Raw genomic sequence first — 17,607 nt, forward strand, 5'->3', positions numbered from 1 at the left:
GGATTTTCATTTACCTCAAGAAAATGTCAATGAGAATCAGGTATATGACAGAGGTAAGGAGTTTTGAAAACTTTTCGGTGGCCTGGGGCCATCGTTTGTACATAGTAGGAGTAGTTGTTTCTTGCTTTCAATAAATTTGTGCAAGAGAAGTTTTTGTTGTCAAGTGTGTGGTCTGCTTCTTCTAGAGATCTGAATCCTTGCCATGGTCACAAAGGACATGCATCCCCAGACAGAGCACTGTTGGCACTCAAAATTGATACCCTAATTTTGAGTACCATTGAAAAATAAAGTCCTATAAGTGCTTTTTAATGCATACATACCCGGCTATACTTGTGAGGTCTAATATGTGTTTAATGTTTCCAATTCCTTGCATTTAGTACATCCACTCACCCTGTGAAGATAAATTTTCATTCTGAGCCATTCCGTGAAGTCTTGTTTTGAGCAATGTCCAATTTTGCAATTTTGCCCAAGTGTTAAATAGTGACAAGAGGCTATGTTAGTAATTGAATATCTTGCACTTAGTAATGTTTCATGACTTGCCACTTTGGAAGTGTTTAGTGTCCATAATAGAGAGTCTAAATTTCAAATTTCAATTCATTCTAAATTCATTTGACTAGGTTTTGAATCCCTCAAAGTTGGTCATTTATTGTTGCTATGTTGATGTGAGTTGTTCATAATTCTAAGAGGCCCTATTTAATTTGTTATAACTTTGACCCAGTTGACCAAAATGAGAAAATTCCTTTCATATTGCATTCTAGTTGTCAAAGACTTACTATGTTTCAATTTTGAGCTTATGACGAATCCATTTGATAAGTTTTCGAACACGATTCCATATGCAATTTGTAAGTTTTTACTAGTGTCAAAATAGGCAGAGTTGTCAATACCCTTGTTCATGATGTCATATCTCTGAATCCATGATAGGTGAGATCGAATAGATTGTACCATTGTGTTCTACTCTGAAAATACTTTAATTGTGCCAGTTTGCAAGTTTTGACAAATCTTTATGCACATTATCCCAGGTCCATTCCATTTGTAAAAATCGTTATCCTCTCAATATCCATAGTCTTGCAAATCCGGGTAGCCAACTTCAAACCTTCTTCAAATTTTCCCAATCATTCATCATAAGCCCAAATTGGACGTTCATACTCTCTATGTTAGTGTCTACCAATGCCCCAATTTTCAAAACCTCAAGTGCCAGTTTGCTCAGTTTTCAAAGTCAAATCCGAATCCACTTTGTGGTTTTTTGACATGTTTATTTGCAGGTGATTTTAAGTGAGCAAATTTTGAGGTTGATATTTTTTGACCCTGATGTCGTCATGCAACCAGAGTTGGCAGGCCTATTGAATATGTCAGAGAGACAAGATATCCATAGTTTCAAAGCCCGGTTAGGTGTTTTCATTAGATTTTAAAGCCGACCAATAGGCCTCTTGACATGAAATTGACAGTTGTGAAAAGTGTTACAAAATAAATTTTAATTGATCAAATATCAATTATTTTGGAATACAGTATGTGTTAAAGGTTCAATAGATCAATTAGATCAATCTGATGACTCTTTAACAGTACAAACAAATAGTTTTACAATATGTCAAGGTATGACCAAACATTGGGAAAGATGTACTCACTGAACTCAGAACGGAATTGATTTATGTAAGAAACATATGCCTCAAGATGGGCATAACTTAGATGATGGGGATACAACTAGAAGCTCAAGCAATTTAGGGAACAACCAAAAAAGAGAGAGAATATTGGTTGAGGAACACCCATCAGAGAAGGTATTGACTTCAGTAGATGTTTGCCTCATGGAGAGTCAGGATAAACAAAGTTCTCGACCTTTTTCAAACTTGGAAATAATACATGGAAGCATATCTCAAAAATTGGACAATGGCATTAACATTTCACTGCCAGAGAGGTCTACCACTAAGGTATCCAACAAGAGTGAAAATTGGTCCCATTATTGGTAATTGTTGCAATCACGATGGCCAATATTCTCACAAGGCTAAGAGGGGTTCATCCTATTGTGAAAAACATTTACCAAGTTCATTAGGACTCCACCATACATATATTGAATCAATGTTGAATGATATATTCAAAAATACACTAAATAAAGAATCACAACATTGTAACTTCAAGAATCTTTTGGATGATTAAATGAAATCACAACTTGGTGAAGGAGGAGACTATGACATAAATTTAGAAGATAAAGGATTGGATAAGATTATTGGTGAAGCATCAAAAGATCCAAAAATTGCATGTGCCAATGAAGAGGAGGCGGCGACAATGCAAAAAAGCTCTCATGACATTTTGAGAGGGAAGACAAATTGTTGAGATTAGGGGACCTATTCATAGTTCAAATGTAATGTTGTACTCCAAGACACAAAATGTGGCAAGTTGAGTGGGACATAAAGTTCTGGAAGATGGGAGGAAAGTTTGATATCTTCTTAAAACGAGGGAAATACTTGACACTCCCAAACAATGGAAAAGGAGTTAGGCGTTAAGGAGTTGAGTGTTTGTTCTACAAGAAAAGTAACAGCTTCCTTTATGCTGTGGAGATCCCTCCTTCCTGCATGATAAAAGGTACAGTGGATGGTAGTAGAGAAGTTGGAAGTGTGAAATCGATGAATCCACATGGGCCCCCTTTCAAGTGCGGCAGCTGAGAAGTACTCCACATGCATTGAAAGAGGAGAAAGATGTTGCATGAAGAAGGCAAGAAGGATGCGTTGAAAAAGACAAGTAGCAGAATGTAGAAGGCAGAGCATTCCATTACAGGGAGCACACAATGTGTGGAGGAGGAAGATTTGGAGGCGGCAGGTGAAAGATGACATTGAGGCTGTATGTGAAGATTCTGCATTCTCCACATTCTATTTTTCTGCAAAATAGCTCCACATGCATTGAGAGCTGGAAGACTATGTGGGCAGAGGAAAGAGGCATTGATCTGAAATGTGTAAGGTGTTTGTTTAGAGAGACCATTCAAACATTTCATTAGTTAGCTTTAAAAGCTTCTGGGGGTTACCTCTATATTAATTACTGCTTGAATCTTACAAAATGCGTCGAGGAGGTAGACTACCACAGTGATAGTTTTGATAATTTGTTTATTTTGCTAGGCCAAGCTTTTTATGATGTGTCCCGAGTACTGCACCATATTAATGCTGCTCACCATATATAAGCTTAACAAAATGTCTCCCAATAAAGTTACAGAGTGGATGACAATATTTTGCAGTAAAGGGATCTCGTATATTATGAAAGCTATTGAGAATATGTAATAGAAGGCTTATTGAAGGTATTGAACCTGGAATTCACATACATCACCTATACATTGACTTCGCACAAAGCAAAGCAAAAGAAATGAAGTAGAGCCAATATATCTAGGCGACGTGTGAATAGTCCATAGGGTTTCTCTGTATACACTGAATGTGTTTTGTCCCACATTCCTTGCTTGAGCAATTCTTGAGAAAAGTTTCTTTTGTTTAAATACCAAATCAAAAACACATTAAGTGTCTTGAAAGACAAACAGTTTTGGAAGCCAAGGCCTTTGTGGTGGAGCCCGTGGACAACCAACTAGCATGATAGCTGAAATTTTGGCCAAAAAAGTATAGGAGTCGCTAAAAAAAATGTTGGATTTCAGTGGTCACCATGTTGCCACCAGAAAATGGGTGGTTCTGTCGGTAAGCAACATGGCGACCTCCCAAAAAATCATAAATGCGGCGAGAAGGTTGTGGGACCTAGAAGAAATGGTTAGGGCCAACCAAAGGTCGACATGCAACATCTGCGAATGACCAAGGCAAGTTAAGGGATTGTTTCTTTAAAAAAATAGTGAATATCTTTTTTTAGTTCAGGTGTCCAAATATCCATGTGAAAAATTTGTTTCAAAAATGAATTTTCTATAGTTTACACTATAGAAAATTTTAAATTTTTTAACTGCAAATCCTTTTAATTGCTTTGTTCATAGTTGGGTGCCGAAAATTTCAAATGGCTACTAGAGGCAGAATTTTTGCCCAAAATGTGGACTCTAACATACTGTTGAAACTAGGAGGAGATGAATTTTCTGAATATGGGGTCAGAATTTGCACAGATGTGTAGCGGTTCAGTCTATAAGCAGATTTCTATTTTCTAGGGGATTCTCAGTAGAATGGGCATAATTCATCATTGAGCATCAAAATTAGTTAGGGGGTAGATATGAAAGCTTGTTGAAGCCTAAATGTGGAGAAAAGTAATTATGATAAGTTTATTTTGCCTCTAGAGATCATTTAACTGATTTTTTGCCTTTTCCTTGATTTTCAGATCTAGCATCAAAATCAATTATGTTTTTTCAACCAAGTATTTGAGATATTTTATGCTTTTAGAGGCCAAGATGATTGAGGAATTGATATGCAATTACAGAGAGAGATTAGAGAGATGTTTTGCATCTAGAAATAGAAGTTTTCCAAGTGGACACCTGTAAAAATGATCCGGAAATTCATCCTCTACTATATCTTTCTTTCTCTCATTCATTTTAGGGGTTCCATTTTTGGAGAAGTTTTTCACTGCTGTGATACCAAGGTTGTCAATGGTTTTACTTCCTATCTAATTGAGCAGAGTTCTAGCAGTAAAGACCACACATCCACTCTTGTGCAGATTTCATTTTATTTTATGTTTTATGTTTCTGAGATAATGGATATTGATGATAGATCATGTGACATATCTTGAGTTGCATTCAATATTAGCAGTTTAAATTATTTAGTCTTTCCAAGGATAAATACAGAAGGGATTTACAATGAATTATCTATGTTCCCTTATTTTGTCTCTTAATTCTTCATATGCTATTAATTTTGTGATTGAATGAATAAGGTTCACTGAATCTAAGGCAGCTTGGATAAGTTGTATATCAGATCTTTTGTTACTTTTAATTCAAGGAGTTAAGTAAATGCTTCAATGATTTGATAGGGTTTCTGGGTGTATGGAGGGGATATTCCATAAAAATGGAATTTGGTGATTTCAGTTGACAAACTTAATTGTAAGGCAATCAAGTTAGGTCATCCTGCTGATAGTGAGTCTATGTTGCACTAGATAAGGCACTAATCACTAAATCTGATACAAGCTGATATGAAGGTTATTTAAACAAATCTTTTAATCAAAATCAATTCAATTTTTCATGTTTTGTAGTGGGTTGAAAGGAATAAACCCTCACTTAGCTTATGGATTCATAGGTTACGATTTGTAGCTATCTCATTCATATGTTATTGCATAAATATCAGAAGACAAGAGGGTTTCATTTGCTATTATTCGGTTCAAATTATATGTTTGATTGTATTGTTTCCATATATTAGAACCTCATCGTTAACCCACCAAGGTTTTGCAGAGCTTGAAGTGAAGAAAGAGTTATGCCTTACAATTGGCCCAAGATTGTAGTCGAGTGCATCCATCATAAGAATTTGCTAGCCTTAGATGTATTGGTCTAGTTTCTTGGTTAATTTCAAAATTGTTAAATCAGGAGCCAACAATATTAATCATCTATAATAATGAATCATTTCTCAAGGGAATTCAATTGATATTAGTTCACAAGGTTAGCTTGGCAATTAAATAGAGATGCATGATATGTGACACCTTCATTTTAGTCTTGAAACCAAGATTTGGTAAATGAAAAATTGTATGTTTTTCTCACAAGAGAAAGTATGAACATCATATGACATGCTAATATATAAATCTATTGGAACCTCCCTGTATCGGCCTAAAAAATCATGTTATCATTATGTGCTTGTGAGAAGAAGCTCATCATGGCCTCCCTACGTCCAAGATTTGGGGTGTCAACTCTTAAAACAACCACTTTGTAGCTTATAGGCTCTTCTTGTTGTACTATTTCCCCAACCAAGTGTTCCATATCTTGCAGATTATAGTTACCTACAAGTTTGTCAAATTAAAAGGATTTTAATACAGTGGGTCTTTCCTACTACTTTGATGTTGGTTATATATTTATTCTTGTAGACATGATTCCTACATTTCATAATATCATTTTGTTCAACTTTTGATAATAGTTGTGCAAGTTTATTTTCTTCTTAAAAACTACATGATATAGCATGAAGTTTTTTTTGAAAACATCATCAAAATAAACTCAAACAACAATTGTGAGAAACTAAGCACAATGTATATATTATTTTTGGTTTACAACACATGATCTATGTACATACATAACTATTAAAATCCATATGGAGCAACTCAATACACACAAATGTATCAAGGGAAATGAATAATATCCGCTCCTACTGTGTATCCATTATATATATACAATCAAGCCAATGTAGGAGGATACCCACATACACAACCAATTATGCATTATGCAACAACAAGAAATGCAATTCAACAGTATGTGGTTCACTTAGCTACTTCACAACCATGCACTAGTACATTTTGACAAATATGTGACTATATTACTCAAAAAAATAGTCACACCACTAAAACATTTAGTCAAGTGACTAAAACTGATCACATTCCACTATTTCATTTACAATTTACAACCATAGGTGACTAGATAAGTGAGTAATTTGGCCATTTGGTAAAATCACTAGGTCGAGTGACTAAATAAATGATCAAATAAACCACTAAATAGTTTATTGTCACTAATATTTAGTTACCCAAATAAAAAATAAATGACCAAATAAATTATTAAATATTTGACTTTTTAGATAAATGGTATAACCAAACCATTTCTTGTCAATCTGAGGTTTATTTTTCTGTTCTCATTAATGGTATAGTAGCTGATTTTTTCAATGTTATGCAAAGAGTGCATCAAGGAGACCCACTATCTAATTTTTTTGTTCACCACTACATTATAAGTATATATATACATATATATATGCACACACACACACACACACACACACACACATATGTAGATATGTAGATATGTACATGTATATGTAGATATGTACATATGTAGATATATATGTATATATATATATATATATATATGTGTGTGTGTGTGTGTATATATGTATATATATATATATATATATATATATATATACATATATATATATATATATATATGTGTATATATGTATATATATATATATATGTATATATGTATATATATATATATATGTACATATATATGTATATATGTATATATATATATGTATAGATATATATATATATATGTATGTATATATGTATATATATATATATATATGTATGTATATATGTATATATATATATATATGTATATATGTATATATATATATATGTATATATGTATATATACATATATACATACATATATACATATATATATATATATACATATATACATACATATATATATATATATATATATATGTACATATGTAGATATATATGTAGATATATATATATATATATATATATATATATATATATATATATATATAATTCTCTTTTTGTCTTAAATATTTAAATTACTTTAAACAAAAAGTTTAAATGATTTTGAATAAAATTTTTAACTTATTTTACTTATTTTAATAAAAGCCACAAATTCTTCTCCAAAGAATAGTTTTTGGGGATTTTAAAAAAAGCTATTTATTTTTTATTCCATGGTTAATTTAGCTCAAATTTGAGCTTGGAAGTTGTAGGCTCTTATATCTCCTTCGTAAGAATTTTTCCATTTTACTTCCTAGAAGACCAGTGGAAGAAAATTTGAAGTCGTAGTTATACATGACTTCTTTCGTGCCCTTGGAGTGAGCATACCCAACCCTTAGAAAATTAAGTGTAGTAATAGAACATAGGGAGGTCATTTACTAAAACAATCCTTGCATGTGATCATATATGCATTTTGGATATAAACATAAAAAAATATAGTTCACCCCTTGTTACTCATATAGGAATCACCACATTCAACATACATGTATCAACTATGCATGTTGCCTTTAAGACTCTAATATGAGAAATGCAACAACTAAAGGGACAATAGATAGTGGATTGTGTGAAGATTTCACCTACAAACTATTAGTGTTAAATTTTTAAGTTTATTGATTATAGAAACAAGTTAAATATTCATTATAATTTCAAATAATTGGAACAACCTAAGAGTTGACTTATTTGTCAATGAAATATAAGTTTACATAAGATTAATTAAATACATTCAATTGGTTCTTTAAGTATCTTTAGCCAAATTCAATAAGCACTCTAATGATATACTTTATAATTAAGTTACTTTTCTTTTAGTCTAGCTGATACAAGCCAACTCTTCATCAACTGATGTTAAATTGTACATTGATCATAATACAAAAACATAATACAATTAAATTTTAGGGAACATAAATCTTAAATTTCTATCAAATTAAATTTTTCCTACCCTAGCATCTTAAATCCCTATCAAATTAATATTTTCGTATCAACTTATTTCTTGCACTTCCTTTGGGTGCAAGTGGTAGTGATAAAAGAGGGAGTTTAATATTTGTTTTGCCTCCTCTCATGAAAAAATAAACTACAACAGTATGTAATGCAACTATCAGTCATGAGAATGCTCACGAGCATGGTGGGAAGTAGTGGAAGAACTGGTCGTTCGCTAATACCACTCCTATATATTCTGGTGAATGGGCTACTTCATGTACGAGTATATATGAGTGGTTCTCTTAAGAAATTCTTGCTTCTCATGTGGCAAAAGATAGGGCTCAAGGGAGAAACCTGGGATCAGGGCACTAGGGTTTCAAAAAATCTTCTCTAAGTGTTTTTTGTGAAAATAGCTAGAATGTTTGTAAGCTATTATAATTTTTTTGTTTTGTTTTGATGGATATATAATTTAGTTCAGCATTTTGGAAAAATCTCAATGGCTATTTTCTTGTTTGTATCGTATATGTAGAGCCTGCTTCATCAAATCTAGAGGACTACATTGAGTGTCTCCGAAACAAAACTTAAAAATGTGTGATCCTTCTAGTAAAAAATATCAGAGACCCTTTTTCTAGATTGGCATACATTTTTTCCCCTAAATATTCTTAAATAGCTGATAGGTGGTCTTTTTGTGTGAATATAGATCAAATTCTCAGCAATGCAATTCTATTTTGAATGTTGATATTAATTATATGCTTAATTGGAATTGATTGATATAAATTTCATTGGTAATTACCCAATAAATCATTGAATAACTGATGACACTTTAAAATTCCTTCATCTTTTCTTATCCTTGATTGGCATCTTGATTTGAATAGTTCCAGAATCAATTTCATATTCAAGCACTAGAGAGGGAGTTCATTTTCACATAGAGGGAAAGTTCATCATTTCTTAGACCTACAAGTCTACAAGTGCATTGGCAGCTTGATTTGGATTTTGGAAAATTCAAGACATATGCTAGTATGATGTTATGAGATTCTGCATTGAAATCTTCAGAAAAGGCATCTTGCATTGGTATTTGTTTTCTTTGTGTTGAATTTGAAGCATTTGAGGCACCTTCATTTTAAATTATATACGTGAGGATCGATTGCTAGATACACAATAGTCTTATTCATGTGGCTCTTCTTGTAATCATGCTACTTATTCCTAATGTTATGATCTCTTCTACCTTTTTCCAGTCATGTTAACTGAGTCTTAAAATAGTTGTGTTCATTATCATCTTTTGGATTGGTTCCAACTCAATTTTACTTTTGAGGTATGGATGAAAAAGTGTGGATTGGAAGTTAATAAAATGAATAAATTATCAAAATTATGATCATTCAAAAAGTTAAAATTTTTATGCCGTATATGTGATCCAACCTACTGCTAGGATTCTCCAATGTCTATGCATAACCCTGAGTAAACTCAAAGTCCCTCAAGTAAGTTAATGTGACAATTCTCTTAATATTTAAGGTGCCTCCAAAACATATGGATTTAGATTTTGGGTGGTCCATGATGTAGAAAATAATTGATCTTTATCTTAATTCCAAATAAGGCTTTAGAAATATTAAACCATGAAATATTTCAGATGGAAATGATATTATTGATCAAGCACCTTCTTTTGAGAAAGATTGGTAGGATATTAGAAAATATTAAAGATAAAAAACTTTTATATATCAATCATTACAGTTTTTTGGTCCATGGCTTTGTGTTGACACAAAACAAAGTTGAAAAAATGTTGGTAGTAAGTCTTACATGAAAAAATCTGAAGTCAGCATCAATAGAGTTTGGTATAGAAAAATTTCTTAGGATTCCATGTAATAGAAATTTCATGATCTCACCAAACAAGAAAGTATCCAAGTCTATGTTATTAGAGTTTGATATAGTAAAACTGCTTAGCATTGCCTCTAATAGAAGTTCCATTAGGTCTCATGCCCTTAGGCAATATGAATATTATAATTTTCTTAGTGTATTAGTCTGATGGAGCCTCAAAGAATTAATGAGCATTGTTATGTGATACTCCTTAGGATGGGGTCCCTTCCTTAGATATTTCAAGCATACATGGACAGTAGCAACAATCTTGTAGGGGTGTCAAGCTTGCAGATCTCTAACACAAATTTCCTTGATTGGATAGAATGTAAATGCATTTAGTGATATTCACCACATTCTTTTTTAATTCACATTCTAGTACAACTAAGCTCTGCACTAGCCCATCTCTATTAGATATCCATACTTTAGAGTTATTAAGATTAGTGTATGGCTTCTAGGTGCTCTCTGAGAACCCTCCTAGAGAGATCTTGCTCAAACTCATGGCCACCATTTTCAAACAAAATGGTTTAGCATATTATCACACTCGAACAAAGGACCACATGATTCAACTCCGTCCCTTCCCAAACTAGTCTTACAATTTTGTTTTTGGGTGTGTATGTTTCTCAAATCTAGCAATTTGATTTGCAGGTTGTGAAAGGTTTCCATGCTATTCACTTCACTATTGGGCTTAAGTTTTAGGTATAAGGTAGTCAATTATTATCTAATAAGAACATAATTTGAATATTTTCATTCTTTTGATATTCAATGCATTTGCAATCATTGATGGTGGATCAATGTGATATACTTCCATGCTAGCAACATTGTGTATCTAACAATTACTATAATTTCCCTAAAGATGTGTTTATTACAAAGGAGGTTATGGTTGTTATGTGTAGTCACTTTTTGATTGTTAGAAAGTGATTAAAGATGTGCAATGAGAACAAGAGATGTATTGAAGGTAGAAAGTGATACAAGATTAGAGGCTCAAATCAATTATAGTTATATCCATGTGTTCCAACAGACACTAATCACTTCATGAGGATGACCATTATGTAGGAATAAAAAATCTCCAAGATTGATTTGGATCCTGATAACTACAAAAGCATCCTACCTTTTGATTTCTTGAGAACAAGCAATCTTGGGCTGGGTGAATTGTAATATCCCTATATGTTGTTGGTATTCATGCCAAGTTACATTTTGTTTAATGTTCTTGAGGGCCTCATAAGGCTAGTGTGCTCACAAGCTTTGTACCCCTACCATGCTACTGTGCTCATGGGTCTAAACTATTTGCAATGTTATTGTGCTCATGTCAAGAATGAGATCCTCCATTTGTCATCTCACCTATTTATACACATAATAGACATTAAATATAAATTATAAGAAGATTACATTTCTAGCATTTGGTATACATATAAGCTTTCATATTTCTTAAGCTAAACTATCCGGTTCTCTGAATTAGGGTCACATTCTTCTTCACATACCCATTTGGTTAGGATTTGAGAAGTTAAAAATGGACATCATCAAACACAATACATACATGATAGAAGCAAAGCATAACATGATAAGATATGAAATTGAAAGAAGTCAAGCTATCCAACTTGTTGAAATATAAGCATGCAATCCTGATCACCTAGGATAACTCTATGATCGTAAGATTCTTATATTTTTTTTTTAAAATATTGTTGGTAGGAATGTAGTTTTTGATTAAGTGTTATGTGTGTTCCAACAATTATGAAATACACAAATCCACTCAATCCTATAATTATATTCAGTTCTTTTGCTCTGTTGACCATCATCTTTGTGCTTCTAAAGATTTATGTTGTAGATAACAAGGGAGACATCAATGAAAGAGGTATTGCCTCACCAAGTGAGTACATCCTTATAAAAAAGAAATCTGTAGCATATTTATATTCTCTAAAAAATGGTTCCAGATCCCATGTATTATTATTCTTTAATGTAGCCATGTCTTTTTTCATGGTAGGCTACAAGATTTTGGAATCTTTCAATAATTTTCTAGTAGTGTTGCATGGTGTTTCATAAAAGGTTGCTAATTTAAAAAATATATATTGTCAATTGGAAATTTATCCTTGTCTATCACTCACTATCCATTTTTATTAAATTGTAACCAAGTTAAGAGGAAGGAAGAGATTGATTATAGATTTTTTTGGAATAAGAAGATGAATTGTTGAGATTCAATTCTTATAATCAAAATTGGTGAAGGATTATGCAAATGATTAATTACTTGACTAAGCCAGAACATGATTCATGTAATCAACTAATAATAGAATGGTATTCCCCTTTTAAACTAACACATATTTTCCATATTCAATGTACTACCAGTCTTTCGCCACCTCTTCTCTTTTGTTAAAATTTTAAAATAATCTATAGTATGATATTTAAAATAAAAAATAATATTTTTGGGAGGGTCTACCGACCTCCCCTATGGCCTTCCCAATTGATAGTCGCATAGATCGATAGTCACATGGACATGAAGTAAGACAAAAACCCATAAATGTAGGATGGAAAATGCCCTACACAAATTGAAAAATGCACCTCATGTGCTCCTTCTCTCATTTATAATTATAAAGTTTTTTTTTCAAATTTCAACTCTATTAAATTTTTACCCATTTTTTTGTCAAGTCTAAGTCTGAATTGAAATCCATCCTGTGAACTCAGCACCAAGTCCAGTTCTTGTAACAATAAAATAAACATGATAGTGGACATATACATGAGAAATGTAAAATATATCACAATCCTTTGAAGGATTGTGAGAATCTATGACAACATTTTCTACATGCTCATCTTTATAATTATCCAATGTCAATACTAATTCAAATCCACAAAATGTTTGAAAGTTTTAAAGATTGAATATGGGAACAAGAACCTTTCAGTCCTAGTACTTAAAAGCAATATTTAAAGTGTGAATTGATTCTGAGAATAAAAACAAGAGGAACCACATCAGTATGTCTACTTTTGAACAAGGATTTGACAACTAGTGAAGACAAAGTATTCATTCATGATGTGTCAAAAAGACCTTCCTCTACATTCAGGTAAAAAGTTTGACTTACATAAGATATCATCATTAAGCATAGTTTGAAGTTTAATTTAATGTATGGATGATAGCTCAATGGACCATAAATAATAATCCCTATAGCACAACTTTTAAAGTTAAATTTGATGTATACAGGTTTGCATTTTTTATTCCATATAAATCTTATTTTGTATGTCAATCTTTAAATTCATTTTATCATTTCATATTTTAGATTTTAATATAGAACAAAATAAAAAGATGATTTTATTATGTTTTTGTGTATAATTTTTTATACATGCCCCTTTGTGATTGATACTCTTTTGTGAAAAAATGGGCGTGTATTGGATTTCCTATCGATGCTCTATTATTGTTCAAAAAATTAATTCCCAAATATCTATGCCTGTGATTTCACTTTGGGTTTCCCTCTTACAATGTATTTTTGTACGAAATCTACAACTTCTCTATGCGAGCCACAAGGATTTCTAACGACTATTTTTGTTGATGTTCTAGCTTTAACAAATAAAACTCTTGTCGATTCTCTGCAACTCAAAACTACTTCCAAAATATGTGATGTTACCCCACGCTTCTAACTTATGTTGACTCTTCCATAGATCTAGAATAATTTAATATCTTCTTGACATGTGTTTCTTCATAGAAAAAAATTGCGCATCTTGAATCAAGTTTTTTTCTATCATGCTTTCACAAGTGGTTTGAACGTTTCTATCTCTATGTGGATGACCAATGTTTTTTCCGTATTTTTGAAATATTTGAATGAGGGCAGCCTATAGTGATAGTTCATGAGTATTTTTTGTGCACTCTGCTCCTCCTTTTGTTCTCTGCCAAATCTGTTCCATTTATGGGTCATGTATTTCCTCTATTATGAAAAATGTATTTCTGCATGCCTACTAAGAAACAATAGTTTTTTTAGTTTTAAAAACACATTCCCTAAATAAAATAATATGCAGTGGGGGTGATAATAAATTTGGTCTACCTTGTCAGCTGACTAACAGGTTCAAAGTGTGTGAACTTTTGTTAGTATAGAATAGGCGTTGAATTCAAAGATAACATTGTTAAAAATGGATCAGAGAAATACATCTCAAGGATCTCAACTAATGTCTCCTAACTAAACATTTTCATTTTCATGTGTTTTCCAATTCTCAATTTTGTTCAACCCATCACCATCCTAGTGCAAGAGCACCACAATTTTTGCTTGCAAGAGTTAGTATTGGGTCATGGACATAGAATAAAGGTTCAACAGTAACCCAAGTATGCGATTTTTTATTTTATGAATAGACCTTTTCCATTAATTATAATTGAAAGAAACATTTTTTAAAAAAAGGGGATGGGGGATACAAGATCACGCCGTGACTTCAAACGACACAAGGCCAGATTAACAACTATTCATCAAGAAAACATATATAAGAAAAAAGAAGAAAGCTCTTAGGCTGCAAGAGAAGTGCCAACCAAAGGAGTGTCTTTATCATCAAAACATAGAAGTCTTTGGGGTTAATTGTTGGCTCAAGGGAGCTCAACCATCATTAGTAGGAACATCAACATCTTTATCTCCCTCCGACCTTGGCAAAGAAATGGCTAAGTGTTGTGATGTGGAGCCTAATCAGAATCAAAGGTCTATTCGGCACGGTTTCCCTCCAGATTATTTCAATGGGGGTTTGGGCCCAAGATGGGATCAAGGGGCAGACTCCCTGCAAGGTTCTAGGACAATGCCCCAAGTGTGCTCCCTATCACAGTACAAGGTGGAATCGAGGGACAATGCCGTTGTGAGGGTTTTTGGGGGCAGCAATCTCGAAGCCAAAATGGACCTTATATTGTAAAAGGCACTGGCTACTATTTTTCTATTATTCTAGCCATAATTTTGTAAGCAACAAAAATTTGTATAAAAAGGCTTGGGGTTAGGAATTTTCATAATGTGTAAGGGATTAGGGATTGTAATCAAGTTCTGATCACTAGATCATTATAATATTCAACTTGCTATTGGTGGACATAGCCTAGGGATGGGGTGAACCACATTAAATCTTGGTGCCTTGTGTTCTCTTAAGTGTGATCTATTACTTTATGATATTGACTATATTTGCAAATAACTGTTATTTCTGTCTAAGGTTAATCCTAACAAGTGATATCAAAGCTAGATAGTCGTCATTTTTTTAGACAGATTGTCATCATTTTTTTTAAGCAATCCTCTACATGAAGGTCTCACAGTTGAGTAGGAGTCTCATGTTTGAGTGGGAGCTATGGAAGACGAGGGTAAGCTAAAGATGGATAAGTTTAACAGGCAGAACTTTTGGTTATGGAAAATGTAAATGGAAGACTATCTTTATCAAAAAGATTTATGGAAGCCATTGGAAGGAAAATCCAAGAAATAAAGAATTATGTCAGATGAGGACTGAGAGATTTTAGATAGAAAGAAACTTGGAAGTATTCAATTATGCTTGACACCATCAATGACATTTAACATTAAAAAAGCAAAGGCAATGGAAGAGTTGATGGAAACCCTAGTGAAACTGTATGAAAAGCCCTCTGCTTCAAACAAGGTATTTCTCATCAAGAATTTATTTAATATGAAAATAGCAAAAGGTCACCCAAAAAAATGTACTTAGACTTAGTTTATGTTTCATGTCTTTACATTTTTGGATACCCATTTGGCTCAAATAAAGGTTCCAACTCTCATAGTTCAACTATCAGTGCGTTTGAAAATCTCGAAAAAATAGGAGCATGTATTTGGGCCATCATTTTGGTAAACTAGAAGGTGTGAATTGGTCAGATGAATGTAATCATGATTTAGACCATTCCAGAAAAAGAATCAGGTCAATAGGCCCCACGGTTTGAAAGTTATTGTAGTTTTTCGGGTTTTGGAGACCTCCTAAGAATGCTTCAAAGTCAGGTTTGGGGCTACGATTCAAAAGTTATGCCTCCCAGAAGTTCGGTTACCATTTTTGGATTCTTCTAGATTTTCACCGACTTCTAACGCAGCTTTCAGAACCTTCTATTTCGTCAGTGGATGCCTACTAGCACTTTCTAGAATGTACTCCTAGTCCTTAACCCTCCGGGGTCTATTTAAGGAGATTTTTGGCATTGTAAAAGGCAGTTCGGAGTGGAGTTTGAGAGGGGGTGCTAAAAGGAGAAATATTCTCCAGATTTATGCTATTGTAAGCCCTTAGGGCATGTTTTGAAGTTTATTTTCTCTGCACTATTTGTACTAGCTTATTTTCTCAGTTAATATAATTTTCCCTTTCTGTCGATTCCATTCTATTCTTGGGTCGTGTCCCCATCAAGTGGTATCAGAGCGAGTTTTCCTGAGTGTGTAGATAGAGCGCCAACTGTGAGGCAGTTTGCACCAGGACTGTGTGGTTGTGGGTTCGAGTTAGAAGATGCCTCCATGAAGAGAACGTGGCGAAAGGGCCAGAGCTATTGATCCTGAGGAGGTTAGAGCCCTCCAGAGGAAGGTACAAGCATTGCAAGAGGAGCTTCGTAGAGGAGCAAATGTTGTCGCAGGTGACAATAGTCAGGATGAAAATGAAGAGGAAGTAATGGGACCAGAAGAGGAAGCTGACGGGGAAGTTCTGAATCCTATAGAGAAAAGGCTTTTTAGGGCCATTACTAAGTTTGGGAAAAGACCTACAATTGAAGTGGGTATATTTTCAGGAAATCTGAAACCAGATGAGTTGATCGATTGGATCAATGAACTGGAAGAATACTTTGAGTATGAGGATATAAGGGACCCAGATAGGGTTAAGTTTGCAAAGGCCAAACTGAAAGGCCATGCCAAAATCTGGTGGCAAGAGGTTCAACTGGAAAGACTTAGAAGAGGAAAGGAGAAGATCACAAGATGGGATCGCATGGTGGACAAATTGAAGAAGCAGTTCATTCCTGTGGACTACGAGCTTGATCTATTTAAGAAGATGCATGGGTTAAAGCAAGCAGGAAGATCAGTCCAAAAATATATAGAGGAGTTTTACTGACTCTTGATTAGAGTGGAGCATGCAGAAGCAAATAAGGAGAAGGTTTCTCGTTATATCAGTGGGTTGCGACCTAGCATCCAGGAGGAATTAAGTCTGGTAAGAATGACCAGCGTTGAAAATGCATACCAGTTTGCCTTACGAGTTGAAGAGAAGCTGAATAAAAGGTTTGAAGGAAGACAAAGAGGATGCGGTCAAGGAGGAAGGGGAAGTGGTAGATCATCTGGAGGCCGCAATGAAACCCAAATAAAAAATGAAGATGTGGGTACTAGCAGAAACTAGAGGAATGAGGGTTTCAACCGCTCCCATGATCAAGGCTTTGGAAATCAAAGAGGAAGAGGTAGAGGACGTGGACAAGGAAGAGGAGGCTTCCATGGTACCTGTTTCCATTGCAATGAAGAAGGTCATCGTGCCTTTGAATGCCCTCAATGACAAGGAATGACAGATAGGAGAGCTGAGGGCCAAGCTAGGGTTGCT

The sequence above is a fragment of the Cupressus sempervirens genome, chromosome 11 (genome assembly GCF_028749045.1).
Source record: "Cupressus sempervirens isolate cs-2001-9-10 chromosome 11, ASM2874904v1, whole genome shotgun sequence".
NCBI classification, from domain to species: domain Eukaryota; kingdom Viridiplantae; phylum Streptophyta; class Pinopsida; order Cupressales; family Cupressaceae; genus Cupressus; species Cupressus sempervirens.